The sequence below is a fragment of the Ursus americanus genome, chromosome 22, assembly GCF_024610735.1.
Source record: "Ursus americanus isolate L20-20 chromosome 22, mUrsAme1.1.p, whole genome shotgun sequence".
NCBI lineage: Eukaryota > Metazoa > Chordata > Mammalia > Carnivora > Ursidae > Ursus > Ursus americanus.
This window is the reverse complement of record NC_142148.1, coordinates 23,421,717-23,444,635: the sequence shown is the minus strand read 5'-3', so window position 1 is coordinate 23,444,635 and position 22,919 is coordinate 23,421,717. Positions and strand designations below refer to the sequence as shown.

Here is a 22,919-nt window from a genome sequence, read left to right as displayed (position 1 = left end):
TCTTGTTGGATCATTCCCTTTATGATTATGTTGTGTCCTTCTTTCCTTCTTTATCTCTTGTTACACTGAGTTTTTGATATAATTTATATATAAATCCCTTATCAGAAGTATGATTTGCAAATATTGTCTTCCACTTTATGGGCTGCTGTTGGTGACTTTTCCTTTTATTTAGTTCTGACTGTTCATTAATGAATTTTGTGTCACATTTCTTTGTGGGGGAGGATAATTTTGTTTTGTAGTTTGAGACAAATTGGTCAAATATTTAGGAAAAAAATTATTAAATTCTCATTTCACAATTGTCCTAGTCTGTTTGAGCTGCTGTACCTAAGTACCACACACTGGGTGGCTTATAAACAACAGAAATTTATTTCTCACAGTTCTCTGAAGGCTGACAAGTTCAAGAAAATTGTGCCAGCATACTGGGATTCTGGTGAAGACCCTCTCTCAGGTATTGCTTCTCCATTAAGACTCATCTTCTCAGAAATATTTAACATCATGAGGGACGTCTGGGTGGCTCAGTCAGTTAAGCATCTGCCTTCAGCTCAGGTTATGATTCCAGGGTCCTGGGATTAAGTCCCACATCGGCTCCTTGCTCAGTGAGGAGCCTGCTTAAATCTTTAAAAAAATATTTAATACCATGAGAAATGTTCATGTTTTAAATATGAAAGTACATAAAATTGTATTACTTCAATTTTGTTAATTGTGTATGTTTATTTTTTTTTTAATTTTATTTATTTGTCCGAGAGAGAGAGAGAGAGAGAGAGGGTGCACAAGCAGGGGGAGTGGCAGGCAGAGGGAGAAGCGGGTTCCCCACTGAGCAAGGAGCCTGATGAGGTACTCCAACCTAAGACCCTGGGATCATGACCTGAGCCGAAGGCAGACGCTTAACTGCCTGAGCTACCCAGGCGTCCCTTAATTGTGTATGTTTATGCACACGTAAGGGTAAAGACAAAGGAAACTCAATAGTAAGATAAAAAATGCAATGAAAAATGGGCATAAGATTTGAACACTTTACAACAAGCATATAAAAAGATGTTCAACATCAGTAGTCATTACGAAAATGCCAATTAAAGCTACAAAGAAATAACACACCTACAATTATGGCTTAAATTAAAAGAATGATAATATCAAATGCTGACAAGGATCTATAGCAACTGGAATTCTCGTACAGGTGGGAATGTAAAAATGTACAAATAATTTGGCAGTTTCTTATGAACTTAAGCATTTACTTATCATAGGACCCGGCAATCTCACTCCTAGATATTCATCCCAAAAAAACATGTCTACACAAAGATTTCCTATGAAAGTTAATGGCAACTTCATCTATATTAGTCTGAAACTGAAAGTAAACTGGACACAGCCCAAATATCCATCAATTAGTAATGGATAACTTGTGGATAGCCATACAGTGGCATACTGCCCAACAATAAAAAGGATCAACTACTGTAAGGGTTATCTACCAGTAAAAGGAGGGGATTTTCATCCCCTAGGGGACAGGTGGCAATGTGGAGACATTTTTGATTGTTACAATCAAAGGAGGGGAGGGGAGTGCTACTGGCATCTAGTGGACAGAGGTCCTACAATGCTCATGGCAGTCTGAAAAAACAAATTATCCAGCCCAAAATGTCCATGGTACCAAGGTTGGAAAAACTCTGAACTACTGATATATGCAACGTGGATCACTCTCAAAAACTTCATGATTATCAAAAGAATCAAAACATTTCTATGGCATTTTAGAACAGGCAAAATGAACAGCAATAGAAACCAGATGGGTAATTGCCTGGGACTGGGGTGGAAATTAATTAAACAGGGGTACAAGATAACTTTGGAATGAAAATGCTCTATAACTTGACTGGTAGGATATATACATTTGACAAAATACAAACCATACACTTAAGATGAGTGCATTTTGTTGTATGTGAATTATACATAAAAGACTGGTAAAAAAACAAATTGTTGAACGTGGGTAAAAGGTACATGGAGGTTCATGATAGTATTCTACTTTTGTATCTGTCTCAATTTCCATACTAAAATGTTTTTAAAAATAATATATAAACACTAAACAATTCAGGAAGAGGTCTTAATTGAATCTCTCAACAGCAACAAAAATACCCAAGATAAAAATCTCACTGTGAGTGTGACCTTAATGTCTCTGTTCCTGAAGTGAGGAGAGGCTGATGTGAAAGACAGAAGGAAGAAAGAGATACAGTTTGATATAGGGAAGGTAAAGAAAATTTTACATACTTTTCCCCCCAGTCCTATCTAGACCTAGCCTGGCACTAAGCCATGCCTTCTTTGGGAGAAGTATTTCTAAGATGGCCACCAATTATTCCAGTCTTCTGGTATTCACTTCCTTGTGTAATCTCCTCCCCATGAGTGTGGGCTAGTCTAGTGACTTGCTTGTAACCAACAGATATTGATGACGGGATGTCACTTCCATGATTAGGTTATAAAAGATGGTGACTTCTATTTTCCTAGAAGACTCTAATTATTGCCTTCTCGGTGTGCCACATCGGAGAAGCCACATGGCAAGGAATGAGAGCAGCCTCCAGCTAATAGCCAGTTAGAAACCAAGGCCCTTAATTCAACAACCTTCGAGGAAGTGAATTCTACCAATAACCAAATGAGCTCAGAAGCAGTTTCCTCTTCAGTCAAGCACTGAGATGAGACTCCAGCCCTGGCTGACAGCTTGACTGTTGCCTCTGAGAGACCCCAACACAGAGGACTCACCTAAGCTATACCTACATTCCTGACCCGTGGAAACTGTGTCACCATAAATATGTGTTGTTTTAAGCTGCTAACATAACAAATTACGTAACAATAAATAACTAATGGACTCTCCCTGGATATCCTGCTGAATATTCAACTCCTTTAAAACTCTTTGGCAGTTTCTTAAAAAGTCAGATATACGATACAACCCAGCAATTCTATTGCTAGGGATTTACCCAACAATAAATGAAATGAAAATATGTCTACACAAAGACTTGTGTAAAAATGCTTATAGTAGCTTTATTCACGATCATCAAAACTGGAACCAACCCAAATGTCCATCACAGGTAAATGGATAAACAAACATGTTATATCCATAAAACAAGATACTACCCAGTATTAAAAAAGAATGAACTACTGATACATGCAACAACATGGATAAATATAAAAAATAAACTGAGGGAAAGATGCTAGATACAAAAGAGAACATAACGTATGAATTTCTAGAACTCTAGAAAATGCAAAGCAATATATTGGTGGGGGTGCTGGGATGGGCAGACTACAAAAGAGTGTAAGGAAAGTTTAGGGAGATGGAAATTTTCTGTATCTGGGTTGTAGTGGTTGTTTCATAACAAATAGTATAAACTAATAAATAAATCTGTCAAAACTCATCAAAACATGTTTTACTTTAAAGTGGATGCAGGGGGGCGTCTGGGTGGCTCAGTCGGTTAAGCGGCTGCCTTTGGCTCAGGTCATGATCCCAGGGTCCTGGGATAGAGCCCCCTATTGGGCTCTCTGCTCAGCAGGGAGTCTGCTTCTCCCTCTCCCTCTAACTGCTGCTCCCCCTGCTTGTGCTCTCTGTCAAATAGATAAGTAAAATCTTTAAAAAATTTTTAAAAATGGATGCAGGTAAAAAATAAATAAATAAGAATAAAATGGATAATTTGTATGTAAATTATACCTCATTAAGTTGACCAAACAAACAAAAAACCACCTTCGTCAAGCCTTAACTACATCTAATACAATGGTTTCCATTATTCTAACTTGGCCCTTGAACAGTATTCCACAGATAAAGTACCCAAACGGCAGAGAATCCAGAGTGTTTTGAATTTTACAGCAGCTATAACTTACAGAACACTATTATATATCAGGCACTTTTCTAAGCACTTTGCATTATTAACTCAATTAGTATGCCAACAATCCCATGAAATAGATTCTATTACCCCCTTTTCTTCAAATAAGGGAACTTAGGCACAGAGAAGTAACTTGCTTGTCACCCTACTGCTAGTAAATGACAGAGCCATTTATTCAAGTCCAAGCAGTCTGATTCTAGAGGCTGGGCTCTCCACAACCACCCCACTCTCTCAGACCACTGGCATATTCACTAAAAGCATACTCTCACCTCACTGGAGACTGACAGGTTCATTCACCCATTCAACAAATATTTAGGCATGCAGTATACACCAGATATTGTTATAAATGCTAAAGATACAATGGTGAAGAAAATACAGATATAGTACCTGCTTTTATGGGGCTTACATTCTAGTAAGAACTTAGGTTTAAAGCACGGGATCCTTTTTTAAAAAAATTAATTAACATATAATGTATTATTTGTTTCAGGGGTACAGGTCTGTGATTCACTAGTCTTACACAACATCCAGCGCTTATCACAACATATACCCTCCCCAATGTCCATCACCCAGCCACCCCATTCCCCACCCCTCTCCCCTCCAGCAACTCTCAGTTTGTTTCCTAAGATTAAAGAGTCTCTTTTGGTTTATCTCCCTCTCTGGTTTCATCTTGTTTCATTTTTCCCTCTCTTCCCCTATGATCCTCTGCCTTGTTTCTTAAATTCCGCCTATCAGTAAGATCATATTGTAATTGTCTTTCTCTGATTGACTTGTTTCTAAAGCACGGGATTCTTAAACCAAAATATTTATCCCCTTATTTATGGAAAAAAAAGTCACAAGTTGTAACAGTGGCCAGATCTGCTTTAGCTAGAGCTGTGGTTCCCAAACTTGTCTGCACTTTAGAATCACCTGGGGATCTTTTAAAAATTCCAAAACCCACGTTATACTTCCAGGCCAATTAAATCACAATGGAGTGAAGAGTAGGGAAGGAAGGGAGACAAAGGCATCAATAATTTGCCAAGTTCTACAGGTGAGTCCAACGTCAAGACAAGTTTGGGAAATCACTAAGCTAGGGTTTTTATCTGACTAAATGATGATAAAATTCATTCTTGGTCACAGAGTGAGAAATAGATGAATGGGGGAGAAAAAAAAAACAAAAAACAAAAAACAAAGCCAAAACTCTATATACCTGTCTTTCTCTGAATCAGAGACTGCAAGGTACCTTTTTTTCCCCAATGTTATAAATTCTGAAAACATGAGAAAGAGGGCCAAATATTTTCCTTCTTGGATTTATTCATGCCTCCATTCCCCTCCATAATCATAGACAACTAAGATATTCTCTTCTTAATCTTTTCTTGGTACCTTTCATGAAATAGAAAGAATTCTGCCATATTACATATATTCAACATAACTGAAAAGGACAAGGCTCACGTGCTTTTCTATTAAGAAACTGCTTTTCTAATAAGGAGATCTCATTTAATTCAGTTGCTCTGGGTCCCATTTACATGCCAAAAATGCAGCCTACCAAACTAAAATGCCCCATGGACACTGAGATCAAAATGCCTTCTTTTTAAAAAAGTAAACTCTATTTCTATCTAATTCAATCCTTTTTTTATCAATTGAAATCAATTTTTTTTAATAAAACAAGACTGCATTTGTATTCTATATAAACAACAGACCTGTTTAAGAACTCTCTGACCACTCTCAGAAAAGATAAAAGATGTTCAGTAGGACCCCTCTCCATTCCATCCAGGACCTAGACAGAAAGGGAAAAGGGCAAAGAGGAAGAAGAGAAACATCAGAAGAAAAGACTAAAAATACAAGCCCAATAAACCTATTCAAAGTAAATTTTTGTGACTGGCCAAATTCCTTCTTTCTACCACTGTTTCTGCTAATTTCACCCTAAAAACGGGTTGTTAAAAGACATGAGATTACCTATAGTCTCAAATCCAGTGGTTTTTAAAAAGGAAAGCTTTCATAATCATCAAAAAAGCTTTTTCAAAATACATCAATAGTGGTTATACAAGTGTGTTCATTTTATAATTCATTATCCTTATGATTTGTGCACTTTGCATTGTATGTGTTATACTTTAGTTAACTAATATTAAAAAACAGATAAATCTGTTTTGGGCAGAACCCCTGAAGGATTCTAATGAAGTACATAGCAGAAACAGTCCCACAGAGGTTACATGATTTGCCCTAGATCATGTATGTAGTTAGCTACAGACTAAGTCTTTCTTGTCACTTTCCTACTCTTTCTGTTGTAAAACTGTAAACCTGCTGATAATAATATACTTTTTAGTTTAACATTTACTCTCCTACTTATACTCTGAAAAAATTCTCATCACAAATGACAATACAAGAACCAAATAAGCAAGCAAATAGAAAATACAGACGTCCTGGGTTCACAACTGTGCATTATCGCAGCTGCTGCACCATCCGCATAAGGAAGTTATATAAAGCCTAATTTAATTATTATTCTATCTGCTTTCACTTTAACCAATGAGTATCTCTATTCAAATGTTTTAAACAGATTTGTAATGGGGGTAGGGGGACGGGCAAAATAGGCGAAGGGGAGTGGGAGGTAGGTACAGGCCTCCAGTTCCGGAATGAATAAGCCATGGGATGAAAGGTACAGCATAAGGAATATAGTCGATGATTCTGTAATAGAGTTCTAGGGTGACAGATGGCAGCTACACTTGTGGTGAACATAGCACAATGTTTAGAGTTGTCAAATCACTATAGTGTACACCTGAAACTAATGTCACATTGTATGTCAACTATACTTGAAATAAACAGCTTTGTAGAATAAGAATCCTCAAATTCTTCTGGATTCTGCCTCATAAACACAGGCATATCTTCAGCTTGTGCCAAATATAAATCTTCCATATTTGTTGTCTGGGTGTAAAACCTTTCCTTCTCAAAGATGGCTAGTGATAGGGGTGCCTGGCTGGCTCAGTAGAGCATGTGATTCTTGATCTCAGAGTTTTCAGTTCCAGCCCCATGGTGGGTACAGAGATTACTTAAAAATAAAATCTTAAAAAAAAAAAAGATGGCTAGTAACAATATCCTTAATACATTACCAAGAGACTCTTCTACATGAGTTTTTAACTTTATATTTTGAAATCATTTCAATCATTTCTCGCCCTTTTGGCTAAGATCAAGTGAAATCACTTCAAACTTACAGACCATAAGTTATTATTTTTTCAAAAGATTTTACTTTTAAGTAATCTCTATACCCAATGTGTGGGGCTCGAACTCACAACCCTGAGATCAAGAGTCACATGCTCCACCGACTGAGCCAGCCAGGCATCCCCATGAGTTATTGTTTAAATAGAAATTATGTGCAGAGAAGTCCCTCATAATTTCTAATCCAGAACTTGAATACTTTCAGTGGATGCATTTGTTCAACTATCCTTTACCAACTGCTTATTATGTACCAGGCAGGGTAGGTACCTTTCTTTTCCTGTAATTACTATATAAGAAACAAAAATTCTGTAGAATGAGAAATTTAAATAACTTTTATACGAATGCCTAAATCTACGTATTACACTTACAGTACTTAAAATAAGTTGGCCTGTTAACCACATAGCCTTAAAAGTTTCAGAATAATTTATAAGGTATTTAAAAAGTGAATAAACAGTTAAATGTGAACTGTCAAAATGATTTGCCATGGCACAACTAAAGATCCAATCCCATCCTCCCTACACCTCGTGAATCTCTTATAAAACTATTACATGCTTCCTGTTCCTAAATCCAGGGCTCCCAAAGGAAAATTTATGCAAACTGCCAATCAAATCATAGAAACTTAGTATCCTTAAACGATCCATAAAAATGCCTGTCAGAGAGACTGGCATTTCAATACTGTAACAACAACTGGTTTGCTCCTGGTAGGAATGATAGACAATTTAAGGGATTAGGGAATATTAACATTAATTTTTAAATTTCAATTCTGACATTTTAGTATAAGAAACAAAAGGTAAATTTGTGAACTATGAAATTTGAGATTCCTAGAACTACTCATCCTAACACAAATATAGTTAATTTAAGTAAGCACAATATAAACCAACAAAGTCAGAGGCCCAAAGAGATTTTCCCCATATTGTTAGATGCCATGAAAGTGGATAAAGTAAAATTTAGAAAAAAACTACTTCACACGCCATGTTCTAATTATGAACAACACCGTGTTCTTTTAATCCTAACAAAGTTATAGTAAAGAAAAATAAATAAATGAGTACCAGTCTTTTAATCCATGCTTGAAATATATAAGTAACATTGAAAAGTTGATCAAATCCTACAATATAGGAACTACTAAAAAATTCCCTAAAAATAAACTGAGAAACTTAGCAGAGTAAGAACTAGAGAGCCCTTGGCAACCATCTGCTCTAATATCCTAATAGAAAAATTAAGGCCTGAGTGAATAACTTGAAGCTTCTTAGTAGTAGGAAAGTCTTTCATTTTATATGTGACACTTCTTTACAAAAGACTTCATTTTAAAAGTAGTAGAAAAGTATGTTATAATAAATAATAATAATAATGAATGTTGTCTTGCCATAAGATGGAGGACAACTTTAAAGAACAATGGCGGGGCACCTGGGTGGCTCAGTCGGTTAAGCAACTGCCTTCAGCTCAGGTCATGACCAGGATCCTGGGATCCAGCCCCGCTTTGGGCTCCCTGCCAGCAGGGAGCCTGCTTCTTTCTCTCCCGCTCCCCCTGCTTGTGCTCTCTCTCTGTCAAATAAATAAATAAAATCTTTTTAAAAAAAAGAACAATGGCTTTTTTCTCTATTAAATTTCCAATGGAATTAAATCATGAGATCTGGGCTCTAAATTACAGAAGTCCTTAGGCCATCATTCTAAGAGTTTACCAGTGTTTCTTCTCCATTGTCTTATATTCATAATGACAGTGTTGTCAGGCTTTTCTCTCTCTCTCTCTCTTTTGCTTTATACTCTTAAAATTGTCACTTTTTAAATCAAACACTGAAGTCCTAAGATCAGCTTTTAAATCCTGTAGCTACCCTTCCATCATTAGTGATGACCCAGATAAATCCACTTAGCAAACCTGTAGATAGAACTGTATTAGGTGAATACACTATTGCTAATATTTTCAAACAGAGACAGAGGATTCAAAATGACTTGGAACAACTTAAAAAGTATTTCTTCAAAGTTCAAAAGAGATTACTTAAAAACTAGAAAATCTATACTGTGGTTATTGCCAAACAATGAAAAAGAGAATATTTTGATCAGAAGAGGAAATTTAATGGCAAGATAAACAGGTTATTTATACTAAAAAAAAAAAAAAAAAAAAAAAAAAAAAGCACAAAGAAATAAATCTCTGCCCAAGTTGCAAAAAAGAGAAAAACAAAATTAAGGTAAAAAATTAGTGACAATAAAACAAAAATATAGAAATAAAATAAAAATTCATTAGTGGGATGATGATGAGCAAGGAAGGCATGAACCCAGAAGTAATAAAGACCGACAGACCTGATCAGGTAAAAATCAAAATAGTCTGTAAGTCAAAAGAAACCACAAAGTCAAAAGCCAAATGATAGACCAGGGTAATATATTTGTACCATGTGACAAAAAAGGGCTTAATATCCTAAATACACAAAAGCATCTGCAAGTTGATTAAAGAGTAAAAAATTAACAACCCAAGAGAAAAAAAAGTAAAGAACTGGTGAAGGCAATCTGCAGAATAGGGACTACAAATGTCTAATGAAGGTATACAACTTATTAATGGTCAGAGAAATGAAAATAAAAATAAGAAAACTCTTCTCACTCAGCTGACTGGCAAAAACTAAGAAGATAACTTATCCAGTGCAAGTGGGAATAAGAACTGCAACAACCTTTATGGAAAATAACCTTGAAGTTCATAATACTGACATTGTAAGCTTACCTTTTACCCCACATTTGGGGATTTATCCTACATAGTAAAAATTCCATTTCTTAAAGATATATGCACAAGGATATCCACTGTTTGTGATGGGGAAAATAAAATCAGAAACAACCTGATGCCCCTTCAGAAACCTACATAAATGAAACATTATGCAGCTAGAAAAAAAATAAATTAGATATCTGTTTAATGACATAGAATGAAATGTATATTCTATAAAGTAAAAAAACCAGAATTTGTAGAATATGTGCATGGCATCATGATAGTCTTATAAGAGAGAAAATGAATCAGTATGTAATTTATTTCTAAGACTATAGAGAAAAATATGAAAGAATCACACTAGATTATTATACTTGGGTAGGTTGGAGGACAGGAACTGGAGAGGAGGAGAGGGCTGGCTTTTTCTTCATGTACTTCAGATGATGCTCAAATAGTTTCAATATGCTTATCTTGCTTTTGTGGTTTGGAAGGAAAATCCTATTTAATTCATAACAGAAAAGAAACAGAATAAGAAAAAAATTTATAATAATGACAGAAAAAGGAATTATTTAAAACTGATAAAAAATGGGTATATAAAATCAACCAAATGAAACACTCAAAGAACAAGAAATAAAAATACATTCTGGGTGCTTTTTGGGTAGGTATGTAAAACAAATGTAAAGCCAACTTTTATGAATTTGAGATTTACCTCCATTTCAAAAAGAAAAATGAAAGAAATTTTTGATACAAGAGCTTTATGTTTTTTAGGTTTGTCTGTGTAGAATGTTTTTTAAAAAAAGGAAACACATCTCATCACAAAATCTTGTCAAAGAAATGTCCCCTATTATATATTTGCAATCTGTATCCTTTTTTTGGTTAAATTATATTGGATTTCAGCTATATTTTGAAACTTGAAATTTATCTATTGTAACAACTCACTTTGCTACACTGAATAAAATTTTTAAACACACAGTGCAAAATTAAAAGGAAAATACCAAATCTACACTGAACAAATAGTCAAATGATATGAAAAACTAGCTCAAAGATTAAAAAATAATCATCTATAAATAAAAGTAAAAAAATATATTTGCTAGTCACAGAAGAAGAAAATGCAACTTCACAGTAGAGAGATCTGGAAGTCACAACCTTAAACCTGTGATCAAAGTTATCATCAACAGTGGGACAACTAGACATTTGTGTACCTTGTGATATGATGCAATGTGAGGAATATTTAAGTATTTAGGCCAAAATGTTCAGCTAGAATTTAATCAGGTCTTTAAACCTTCCAGTTTAGAGAACTATGAGGAAAAAAGGAATAAATATCACAAAGAAAATAATCAGATAAATCCAGAATGTAGGACATTAAAACTGTTCTGGTCTCAACAAATCAATGCCATGAAAAAAATTAAAAAGGTGAGGAAGCAGACAAGGAATGGGAACTGTTCCAGATTTTAAAAAGACTACAACTACATAAATAATAACATGCAAATGCAATGCATGGTCCTTAAATTTGATTCCACTTTGAGTAAGTCAGCTATAAAAGTTATTTTGGAGACAATGAGGGAAACTTAAATACGTTCTTAATGTTAGATAATATCAAGGAATTACTGATAATTTGTTGGGTGTGACAGCAGTATTGTGATTATGCAGAAGAATGTCTGTATTTGTAAGAGATGCATGCTAAAATGTTTAAAGGCATAGTTTCACAATGTCTTTATTTTTAAAAGATTTAACACAATGAGTATTTTATTAAGCATATGGCTATACATTGAATACAGGTGGTGGGTATAAGGGTGTTTATTCTACTATTTCAGGGGTTGTTTTTGTATGTTTGAAATTTTTCATAATAAAATATTTAAAATATTTTAAAAATCCAAAAACCTGTGAGGTACCACTATTATACTGGAAGAAAAAAATTATAAAATCCAATAATAACTTGTGGCTCATAGCAATATAAACTGGTAGTTATTCTAAAGAATGAGCTGACAAGATAGCTAAAAAGTAATTATCCTTAGACCAAACTGTATCATTTTAGAGAATATAGTCTAAGAAAAAAATTGGGGGGAAAAAAGAATTGCAAACCAAAAATGAAAACAAAAGGTAATCACCCAAATGCCAAATAAACAGAGAATATTTAAACTTTGGTTATTATGTATCCAATAAAAATAAGTATATAAACATGTGGAAAAGTACCTCAATAAATTGCCCAATGAAAAAACTATAAAAAACTATATGAATTAAACTTGTAAAGATTGTACACATATGCTAATGACTAGACAGTTTTTTGTTTGTAATATTTAAACACAATTTTAAAAATGTCATGGGGACACATGCTCTTAGAGAATGCATGAACAATGCAAATATACAATCAGGAAGAACTGCCTAGAGACAAATAAGGATAAGCACCTGAGCTCTACTGCCCACCACAGTTTGAATGAGCATTCACAATTTGAATAAAGTCCTATTGTGGACAAAAATCAACATCACTATCATTAAAAGGATGAAGAAAAGGGGTACCTGGCTGGTTTAGTGGTAGAGCATGCAGCTTTTGATCTCCGGGCCGTGAGTTCAAGTCCTATGTTGGACATGGAGTCTACTTAAAATTAAAAAAAATAACAAAAAAAAATTTTTTTTTAAATGACACAGAAAAAAAGTGTATTGGCTTGGACAGTACACAATCTCCCTCAATTCTTTCCATTAGTCAGATGTTTAGAAAAGATATGGAAAGACTGAAGAGAGTTCTGAGAAAAATCAAGAGAGAAAAAAAAGGATGGAAAAGAGGTGATTTTGAAGAAAAATTTGAAAGAAAATGAAGAGTGACATGATTATTAATACTGAAATCCATAGAGAGACTTCTGAATACAGATCCTAAAAAGCTAATGTATCTCAATGTCCATGGATGACCAACCAACAGGCTAAAAAACCCTCAAAGTTTGTTGTGGTGTTTTTGCAAGTGTTGTTTTTTACGTAAGAAGGATTCCCTGACTGTCCTGGTGAAAAATTACTGGCATGGGCAAATGAGGGAGGCTGGGTGTGTTAAATCATCTGCTTTTCTTTGGGGTGTCTGATTATCCAAGATCACTAGCTCACAGAATCTCCCTAAAGCTTGAATTAGCTATCCTTGAATCAGTTAACCACCATATTTTGAATTCTGCAGTGCTATCCTGTTCCCACATACTACCCACTCAGCAACATTTGCATGTCCTACATCTGGCCTCATCTCCCCACAGCACCCCCACTCAGCGAGGAGCCTGCTTGTCCCTCTGCCCCTCCCCCTGCTCATTCTCTTTCTCAAATAAATAAAAATCTTAAAGAAAAAAGAAAAGAGAAAAGAAAAAAAGAAAAGAAAAAGAAACATCACAAGAACTGACGAAAGACAGGAAGAGGCAAAGAAGGATTCTACCCTAAGTCTCAGAGAGAACATGGCCCTGCTGACACCTTGAATTCAGGTTCTAGCATCAAGAACTGTAAGAGAATAAATTTTTGTTGTTTTAAGTCACTCAGCTTATGGTAGTTTGTTACATCAGCCCTAGGAAATATACCACCGTTACCATGAAACCTTCACTGATCCTCCAACTGGTAGTAGTGCTCTCTCTCTCTTGAATTTCCATAGCATTTATAGTCTCATTTAAAACATTTATGCTCCCTTTTTATTTATGTTCATATCACTTTCCCAGTTGAATTAGTTTCCTCAAGGCAGAAACTAATTACTCACCAACTGGATATACCTCTCAACACTGGTAGGAAGTCAATATATACTATCACAATCACATTTTCCTCCACACTTAATTATTCTGATCGCAATGTTTCTGAGTAAGTCATCTCCACATATCCTAAAGAGTTGAACACAATCTAAAAGAACTCAGTTGAAGGCTCATTCTTTTTAGGAAGCATTCCTAGATTCAGACTTATACCAGTTATATCAATATATTTCACACTGATATATGCATACATGTATATGCACATACTGCTGTTAATATCCACAATGGGAAAGAATTTTAACAAATCCATTATTTGGGTCTATTGATCAGTCTCTTATTAAGTCTAGTCAGATGTTGGTTTACCTAAAATCTCCTCGCCTATACTAGCATTTGGTGGTTAACCACAATGTCTTTGATTTCTCCAAGTGTTTGAACTTTTTAAGTCTGTATTTTATAGAAGGGACACGGTCTTACTTTCATACAATATTTAAAATTACAAGGGACTTAACCTAATGAACAATTTCCCTCTGTAAAATCCAAAACAGGAATCTAACAAATTTGCAACTATTTCTTCCTGTGAGAAACTGCTATTATCTTGTCTTTAGAAAATATACTATAGAACTATAGAACTAATGGTACTATAGAACTAATACCCAACAGGTTCAATATCGGTAAAGGTGCCAGTTAATGGGAGCTTTTGTTGCCTCTTTGTGTGCATTGGGTTGGGAGGGGGCAGGGTGGTGGTTGTAGCTGGTTAATGTTAAATACAAACCTAAATATCTATTCCTAAATATCTATTTAAAGTATGAATGCCCTCTGAATTTGGTGATCACTAATATTATTAACGATGAAGATTTTTTTCCCCCAGCTTTACTGAGATACAATCAACATGTAGCATTGTGTTAGTTTAAAGTGTACAATGAGATGGATACACATATATACTGCAAAATTACCACAATAAATTTAGTTAACACATCCATCACCTCATATAATTACTTTTTTTTTTTTTTTTGGTGTGTGGCAAGAACATTTAAGATCTAATCTACTCTTTCAGCAACTTTCAAGTATATAATACATTATTGTTAACTATAGTCACCATGCTGTACTCTAGATCCCCAGAACTTATTCACCTCACAACTGGAAGTTTATATGTTTTGACCAACATATCTTCATTTCCCCTACCCGAAGGCCCTAGCAACCACCATTCTGTTTCTGAGTTTAGCTTTTTAACTAACATAGTTAATATTAACTCATCATTAATATTCTATCTGCCACAGAATGCAATTCTTCACAAGTTTAAGAAGATGTGGTTCCAAGCTTTCCTTTATAGGGCTTATATATAAAATATAGCTTATCACCAAATTCTAGGGCTACATTACTCCCTCCAACAAAGCCATGTATACATCTACCTACGCCTCTAGTTGTTTATGATTATTGAGCTCCTAGGCAGCCACCTCAAGTCCTTTTTAGAATAAAGTGACACAGAAAAAGATTACATTTTTAAAAATAAATGTGCCAGACAACACAATAGGTAGACAGAGGAGCTGAAGGAAGGGAGGGACAAACAGACACAGGGTCAGCTCTAAAGGAGCACTGAATCTAGTGAGGAGGAAAAGAGTAAACTAGCTCCATATTTCTCCTTTCTCCTCATGCTGTTCCTACATTCACTAGCAGGCTTACTTCCCTAAGGTACAGATTTCATTATGTCACTGTATGGCTAAAAACTTTTGATGACTCCCCATTACTTAGTAGATCAAGTCCAAACTTCCCAGGTTGGAACTGAAAAGGATTCAAAGCCCTCCCTGACTCACTTTATAGTATACAGAGACTAACACAGGCCTTGGAATTAGACTGCCTGGACTCAAATTCTTTCCCCAACAAATGTTAGCTCTTTTCCTCAGTTTATCTGTAAAAAGGTATAAAAATTAGTGCACTATCTCACAGGGTTGTTGTGAGGATTAAAAGAAATACTACTTATTAAATACTTGGCAAGTTATCTGGCAAATAGTATACATGCAAAAAATGTGAGCTACTACTATTATTATTGCTATTGTTGTTCAATCTCCATTTCCAGCCTGACCTTCAACCACAGCCCAGTAACAATCCTGTTCTCCAGCCAAACTGGACTCTTTACTATTTCCTAAAAACATATCTCTACACCATTCTTGGCAGCTCCATTAAAGGCTACCTCTTTCAGTACCATCCTCTGATATTCCAGCTCCACAACACATTACCTATACCCCACATGACACTTAAACTCTGACTAGAATCACCTTTGTATCCTGCAGAGTTCTAGCCTAATACACACGGCAGGGCTCAATAAATGTTTGACAAATGAATGAATTTCTGTTTTTCCTTTCTCTCATCCAATCACTCTCTTAGAAAACAGCTCCACATCACAATTAAAAAGACCTCTTCTGTACTGTTTTATAAAGCTGGCCAGCTAGTTTTCTTTCCTACCACGAATGTGGTAATGTCTAATGTACCCAGCACATAGTAGATGCCTAAATGTTCAGTGATTTGAAATGAATTTCATCTCATCTTTTAATTTCAGTTATCATTTTATTCATTATGATTAAGAATGACTCATCCTTAGAAACAGACTTTGGCTTTTACCTGCCCACAAATTCATCTGTCAATTTCTGACCATCCTGATCCTTACCCCAACATATCATTTATTGGTTTAGAAGAGATAATATTTAAAACCTCAGTGAAGTAAGAACCAGAAAATCAAATGCCTACAGAGTAATAAAAGTAAATGAGCAAAACAATAGAGTAATGAGGACCACAGAGCATTAGGAAACAAACACCCATCATACCTAAAAGCCTTAGCTTTTACTCTATTGCTATGAGAGAATATGAGTTTGGTGTTGATAGATATTCCAAATTTTTGAGGTAAAGTCCGAAGTCTATGTACATTTGAGCCAAACAAAACATGTCTGCTGGTCAAATCCAACCACGGACTGCTGGTTTGCATCCTCTGCTACAAGAGTTCTCTGATAGAGAAGTGATGGGGTGAAAGGGGTTCCAACTCAGCAGGAAGTCTGAGACAGCAGCTAAAACTGCAGCAACTGGAAGCATCTCCTGGAACACTCAGTCTACCTCTCAACCATTCTGTTTTGACCTGAAAACCAAATTAAACAGACAACTGTGTTGAGTACATTGAGCCCCTACTCTGAGCCAGGTGCTAGACATCAGAAACAAACAATAATGCTAAATATAAGCTAACATTAGTGAGCATTTTCTAGGTGCCACACTGTTCCACACGCTACATGAATTAACTCACTTAATCCTCACAACCCTATGAGATAAATACTATTACCCTTATTTTAAAAGCTGAGGAAACTTGGGACATCTGGCTGGCTCAGTAAGCAGAGCATGCGACTCTTGATCTTGCAGCGGTGAGTTCAAGTCCCACGTTGGGCTGGCTGGCTAGCTAGCTACACACATACATACATACTACATATATTCATACATACATACATAAAATAAAAGCTGAGGAAACTGAGGCACAAAGAGGTTACACAACTTGCCCAAGGTCACACAATTAGCAAGCGGTAGAGCTAGAATTTGGACCTTAGTCAGACTCCACGAAAAGAGCACACAATTTGAAAACGAAGTGCCATTCAATAAATGGTGCTGGGATAATTGGTTATATATACAAAAACAATGAAACTGGACCCTATCTCACATCATACATTAAGAGTCAACTCTACAGATCTAAACATCAAAGGCAAAACAGTGGAGATTCAAGAAGATAATATAAAGAATAATTGCAAAATCTTGGGGGAGGGAAAGATTGATAGATTTGACTTTGTTAAAATTCACAACTTTTTTTAACAAGAGAAAAAGATTTTAAAGATTAACAACAATCTGGGAAATTATATCTATAATACACATAACCAACAAAGGATTACTAATCAGAAACTATAAGGAAATCTTTTGAAGACAACCGAATAGTCAAATGGCAAAATAAGCCCCAGCATGGTCTAAGCTGTGAAAACCTGCCACCACCACAGCTGCCACACAGCAGACCCCAGAACAGACCTTGGCATCGCTGACCAATATAAAATATTCAGGGCTCTATGTCATACTGCAGATACACAGAGCATGGGGGACCCAGCCAGAAGGACAAAGCCAAGATGGTTATTCTCCATTTTATAGGAACTAGATGGCAAACCAGAAGCTGAACATCCAATCCTCAGACACTGATCAGACTGGCAAGCATCTTTAGTAAAGGGCCAGACAGTAAATATTTTCAGCTTTGTGGACTACCTATCTTCTCTATACAACTACTCAACCCTGCCACTGGTAGTGTGAAAGCAGCTAAAGACAATACGTAAATGAGTAACTATGCCTGTGTTGCAATAAAACTTTATTTACCTGAATAGGTGGTGGACCAAATTTGACAGGGCCCATAGTTCGCTGGCCTCTGACATAGATAGTTGTGATTTTCCTACATTCCCTACTTTCCCTGCCTTTTTTTTTTTTAATTTGGAAATTTTTTTTTTTAAAGATTTTATTTATTTGAAAGAGAGAGAGTGAGCGAGAGACAGAGAGAGCACAAGCAAAGGGAGAAGGAGAGGGAGAAGTAGACTTCCCACTGAGCAGGGACCCCGACATGGGGCACGATCCCAGGACCCTGAGATCATGACCTGAGCCAAAGGCAACCACTTAATTGACTGAGCCAACCAGGCACCTCTTTCCCTGCTTTTTATGTCTGCTGACACTTACCTCTGATTTCCTTAAGCGAAAACTGCACCACACTTGACAGCTTCTCAATGGTTTCCAAGTCTATTACTCTACCCCAAAAAACTTCTCCCTAATTTGTGACAATTATTGCTTCATCTTCCTTTCACCCTTTTTATAACCTCTTTGACAGCCACCATTCCAAACCAAAAATCTAAAATATTCCTTTTCTCTTACCATGTGCAATGTCAATTATCAATATCTGAAAATTCTAACATTCAAAGCTCACAGCCTCTGTCTTGACTAGGCCCTCGTTACCTCTTCCCTGCTGTCCAGTTTACCCTCCATTCAAAGACATCCATTTATTTCCTAAAAATTGAACCAAATCATACTCTTTCTCCTTGAAAACCATGAATGCCTCCCTATCAGCTAAAGATTCAGTCCAAACTCCTTAGCAAAGTCCTTCACAGCCAGGTTCCAAACAACAGTTCCATTTCATTTCTGACTACTTTTTCCACACACGTATTATGCTCCCGCCACATTCAACTATATGTCGTGAAAGTGCATGCCTTTACCTGGAAAGCTCTTTTCTCCAACTCTCCATCTGGCAAACTCCTCCACCTTTCAGGACACATCTCAAGTATCACCCCTTCACAAAACCTTCCCTGACTCCTAGAGCTGAGTCGTGCCCACCTCTGTGTTTTTACAACCTTTAATACGGCTTTGGTATTCATCCTGAATTATCATTGTTTATATGTTCATTTCTCTCATGAGACTGAATATCTAAAGTGAAAAGACCTTGCCTTAAAGGCCTTTGAATCCTCAGAGCCTGGCATAATGCTAGACATATGTGCACAGTAAATGTCTGTTGAATGGAAGACATGCTTGGTGGTAGGAGTAGGCTTTCTTAACCTGGGGTTCATAGATGGGAATCGACAGGTAGAATTCAGAGGGGTCTGTGAACTTGGATAGAAAACAAAAAACTAATTGTATTTAATTGGGGAGGGCGTACTTTTTTCTGTTGTTTGGGAAATTATTAACTGCTAACGTTTGGCAGAAGTGGGTTCCCTCATAAATCCTCTAAAGAAATGTTAAAAAAAAATAAAAAGAAAACAAAAAACTACCTCTTTATTTTCACTAACCTTTAACTGAAAGTTACCATTTTCTTCAAATAGGAATTATAGGCAACAAACCACTCTAGTATCAGCAGTATATGTGACCCTGTCATATGGCACAGATATCTTTTTTTTTTTTTAAGATTTTATTTTATTTATTTGACAGAGAGAGAGACAGCCAGCGAGAGAGGGAACACAAGCAGGGGGAGTGGGAGAGGAAGAAGCAGGCTCTCAGCAGAGGAGCCTGACGCGGGGCTGGATCCCAGAGCTCTGGGATCACGCCCTGAGCCAAAGGCAGATGCTTAAGGACTGCGCCACCCAGGCGCCCCGGCACAGATATCTTTACATCATATTACAGTTGTTGCTAATATCTTAAGTATTATGTTCATCATGTGTTTAAAACTGTAATTATCAGACCCATCACTAGATCTGATTTCTTAATGTACTGATAAAGTATATTTATGTTACTATTTTATAATTTGTGTATTTTGGTATTTCAATATAATAGTTTTCTCTATAATACAGTATTTTGTTTTACTCAATTAAAAATATTATTCTGAGAGGGGTTACTATCATTCTGAGCAGCTTCACTAGATGCCAGAGGGTCCCATTGCACAGTCAGACCTTCTTGCGTTAGAAAGACCCAGAACAAATGAATCTTGATGCTGTATCTATGTATGTCATATACGTACTGAATATATATTGGAAATCTTAGTTGCTATGGACATCTTCATAACCTTTTTGTTGAAAGTCCTTGTTGATTTTACGGGAACCCTGGACTACTATTTCATGACTGATTTGCATAGTTTCCCTCAGAATTCTTCCATAACCCAAATGAACTTTGAACTCTTCTCTATCTTGATCAAACTTTAATTGAAGTTTGATCATGATAGAGATCCTGGGTGTGTACCATCTTTCACTGTTATCTTTTTCCACTTTCTGTGTCCCTTTGCTATACAGTAAACACCCAGAACAGAAGGAGCATCTCTTAAAACTCTAGAAAGTTAGAAGTCAAAAGAGTCCTGAAGAGAACTTCTTTGCACAAACGCAGTTGGGTTGGAAATAATCAAATAGCTGGTCACCTGTACTTTTTTTGTATCCCCCTTCAGTTTTCTACTGACAAACTAATTACCAAAACAAAGCAGATGAACAGTTCTTTGATATATGCTGCCCCTTAACACTTTTCTTAGAGCTAACAAATTCCTCTAAGGCAGTGTATTGAATGAGCAGGCAGAGGACCTCCTGGGCCAGGAACTTGTAAGATCTTGAGGAGTCATCTTTACCTTTCTATATCTCAGCTAAAATCACTACTTGATCTGAAATTGTTACATGATCTCTAAGACCCTTGTAGTTTTTACACATTCATTCCTCTTCACCATTCTTACTGGCTTCAAAAACGCCTTTCTGATGACCTCCCCAGGTGACCCTGCTCTTAAAACAGTGGGCAGTCCCCTTCCTGGGAAGACACCTTGGGTCACCGCCCACAAACAGCCCGGTCCCTCCTTTTAAAGACACACACAAACTCCCTAAGTTGATGGAGGCTCTTTCTTCTTGCCAACCAGTTCCACTCCATGCACCCCTTTGCTGGCCAGCTCCTGCACCCAAACCTCAGTCACCCTTTTCCCTCTTTCTCATCAAAGTCTTCCTATTTTCTGTTGCTCTTCCCAATAGGGAGTAAAATATACTAGGGGAACATATGTCCTCAGTCTCTTGGGAGTTATAAGGCTTTGCAATTCGGCCCTGCGACTCCGAGAACTGCTCCAATCTGATACTCGCGCCTGCATCCAAAGGGCCCCCATTTCTAATATTTCTAATCAACAGCCCCCCCCCCCCGCCCTCCACAAAGAACTGTCCCGGCTCTGACAGCCAGAGCTCGGACCCCACACCCTCTGGGTCCTGCCTGCCTTGGGGTCCTGAAGACGAACAGCCTAACCAAACTCCAGTCCTAGCCTCCAGCCTCACGGACCCTGACCCCAGTTCCATTTGGACTCAGTGTCCCTTCTCGACCCCCGGCCACGACCCCACGGTCGGCTCCCGCCAGTTCCTCGGGCCTGGAGCGCCACCCTGTGCAGACCCCGGCCGGCCCTGCACTCCCTCAGCGCCCCAGACCCCGCGTCTCGCACCCTCCCCAACCCCAGCCGGCCCCCGCTCCCTCCAGCACCCCCGCCCTCAGGCTCGGGGCCCGCTCCCCAACATGGCGACGGGGACACGAGCGCGGCGGGCGGGGCGGCTCCGGGCCGGGCCCGCACAGGAGCCGTGTTCCACTGCCGGCCGGCGCCATTTTCCCGCGCCCGACCCGGGCGGCGCCTCCTTCCCGCGGAGCCAGCAGAGCCGGGACCCCACACGCCCGGCTGGCCCATCCTTTACGGGCCCGCGTCGCCGTCACCTCACCTGAGCGCGGCCCCAGCCCTCCCGGGCGGGCCTCGGAGCAGCGGCCCGGGCCGTGCGTGCCCGCCGCCCTCCGTGTGTCCGTCAGTCCGTCCTCGCGTGCGTCCGTCTGTCTGGCCGTCGGCGCCCGGCCGCCCGCAGCCCGACCCGGCAGGGCCTCAGGGAGCCGGCGGGGAGGGGGATGGGCCGGACCGGCCCGGGAGGGAGGGGGAGGGAGGGAGAGAGGGTGGGAGCGCGGGAGGGGGCGGGGCGGGAGGGGGCGGGCCCTGATCACGTGGCCAAACGTCTCCGAGAGCGCGAGGCGGAGCGTGCGCCCGCTCATTTGGGTACAGAGCTTAGTGTCCGGTTTGGGAGAGTCTCTTGTCTCCTGGAGCTGTAATACCATTAGTGGCTCTTGGCTCCCCTTCAGAGTCAGTGCACAGCCCTATAGTAGGGCTCTGACCGAGTGTCCTTGAGCAAGTCAGCTCTCCAAGACTCTGTTAACGATCTGAAATATGGGGATAACAATAGTGCTTGCAAAGGGGGAACGTGGGAAGACGTGGAAAGCACTGGGCACAGTGCCTGACACATAGTGTCTAATAACATTAATGGTGATAAAGATAACCTGTAGACGTTATTATTATTTGCCTGTAAGTCCCTCTCTACTTTTTCCTATCACCATCCTAGCAAGCTCCATAGGTGCAAGGGAATGTGGCGCCTCCCCTCTCCCCAAATGTAGGGAGGCCTCCCAGCACTGGAATTGATGTGTTATACAGGCCTGAATTCAGAACTGGCTTTCACTCTTGATAGCTATGTGACTTTCTTTGCCTCTGAACCTCAGCTTCCTCATCTGTAAAATGGGAGTTGAGTCTGTCATGAGCATCACAGAAGACAGAAGATGAGCCTGTGTATTGTAAACGGATTGCATGTTGGTCAGGCATACTAGTCTCGTTTAAGGAAAGGAGTTTGGAGTCCTTTCATTCCATTGAGCACACATGGTGTGCTTGGACTGGTGCAGTAGTGATCTAAGGCTTTTCACATCCTCCCTGGCTCCCCTTCAATCTTTTCTCCACCCTGCTGTCAGAGTAATGTTTCTAAGTCAGAAATTTTATCGTGTCTCTCCCCTATTTAAAAGTGTTTAATGGTCCATATTGCTCTTAAGATACAGGTCAAATAGATGTCTTGCTGTTGCCCTTGCCACATCTCCAGACTTATCTTAGGGCCCTCTACTTCTCTTTCTGTGCTGTAGTTACAGTGATCTTCTTCACACATTGTACTTCCTCCCTTCTCAGGACCCTTGAACATGCTGATCCTGCTGCCTGAAATGCTTTCCCTA

General features: G+C 38.3%; 1 protein-coding gene across 9 annotated transcripts in view; it reads right to left on the bottom strand.

The window, feature by feature from the left end:
* Positions 1-21,807, bottom strand: part of NCOA6 (nuclear receptor coactivator 6) — a 97,025-nt gene extending 75,218 nt beyond the window's left edge. For 6 of the 9 annotated variants that reach the window (XM_087853631.1, XM_045806392.2, XM_087853632.1 and 3 more), the window contains exons 1-2: positions 21,608-21,807; positions 5,519-5,595 (exon numbers count right to left, since the gene is read on the bottom strand). The gene's annotated coding sequence lies outside the window, so the exon portion shown is untranslated. Of the gene's footprint in view, positions 1-5,518; positions 5,596-8,432; positions 8,571-10,085; positions 10,210-12,228; positions 12,305-21,607 lie in introns of those variants that run through there. The other 3 variants (XM_087853629.1, XM_087853630.1, XM_045806400.2) reach the window with 3 other exon arrangements.
* Between the last annotated feature and the right edge of the window lie 1,112 nt (positions 21,808-22,919).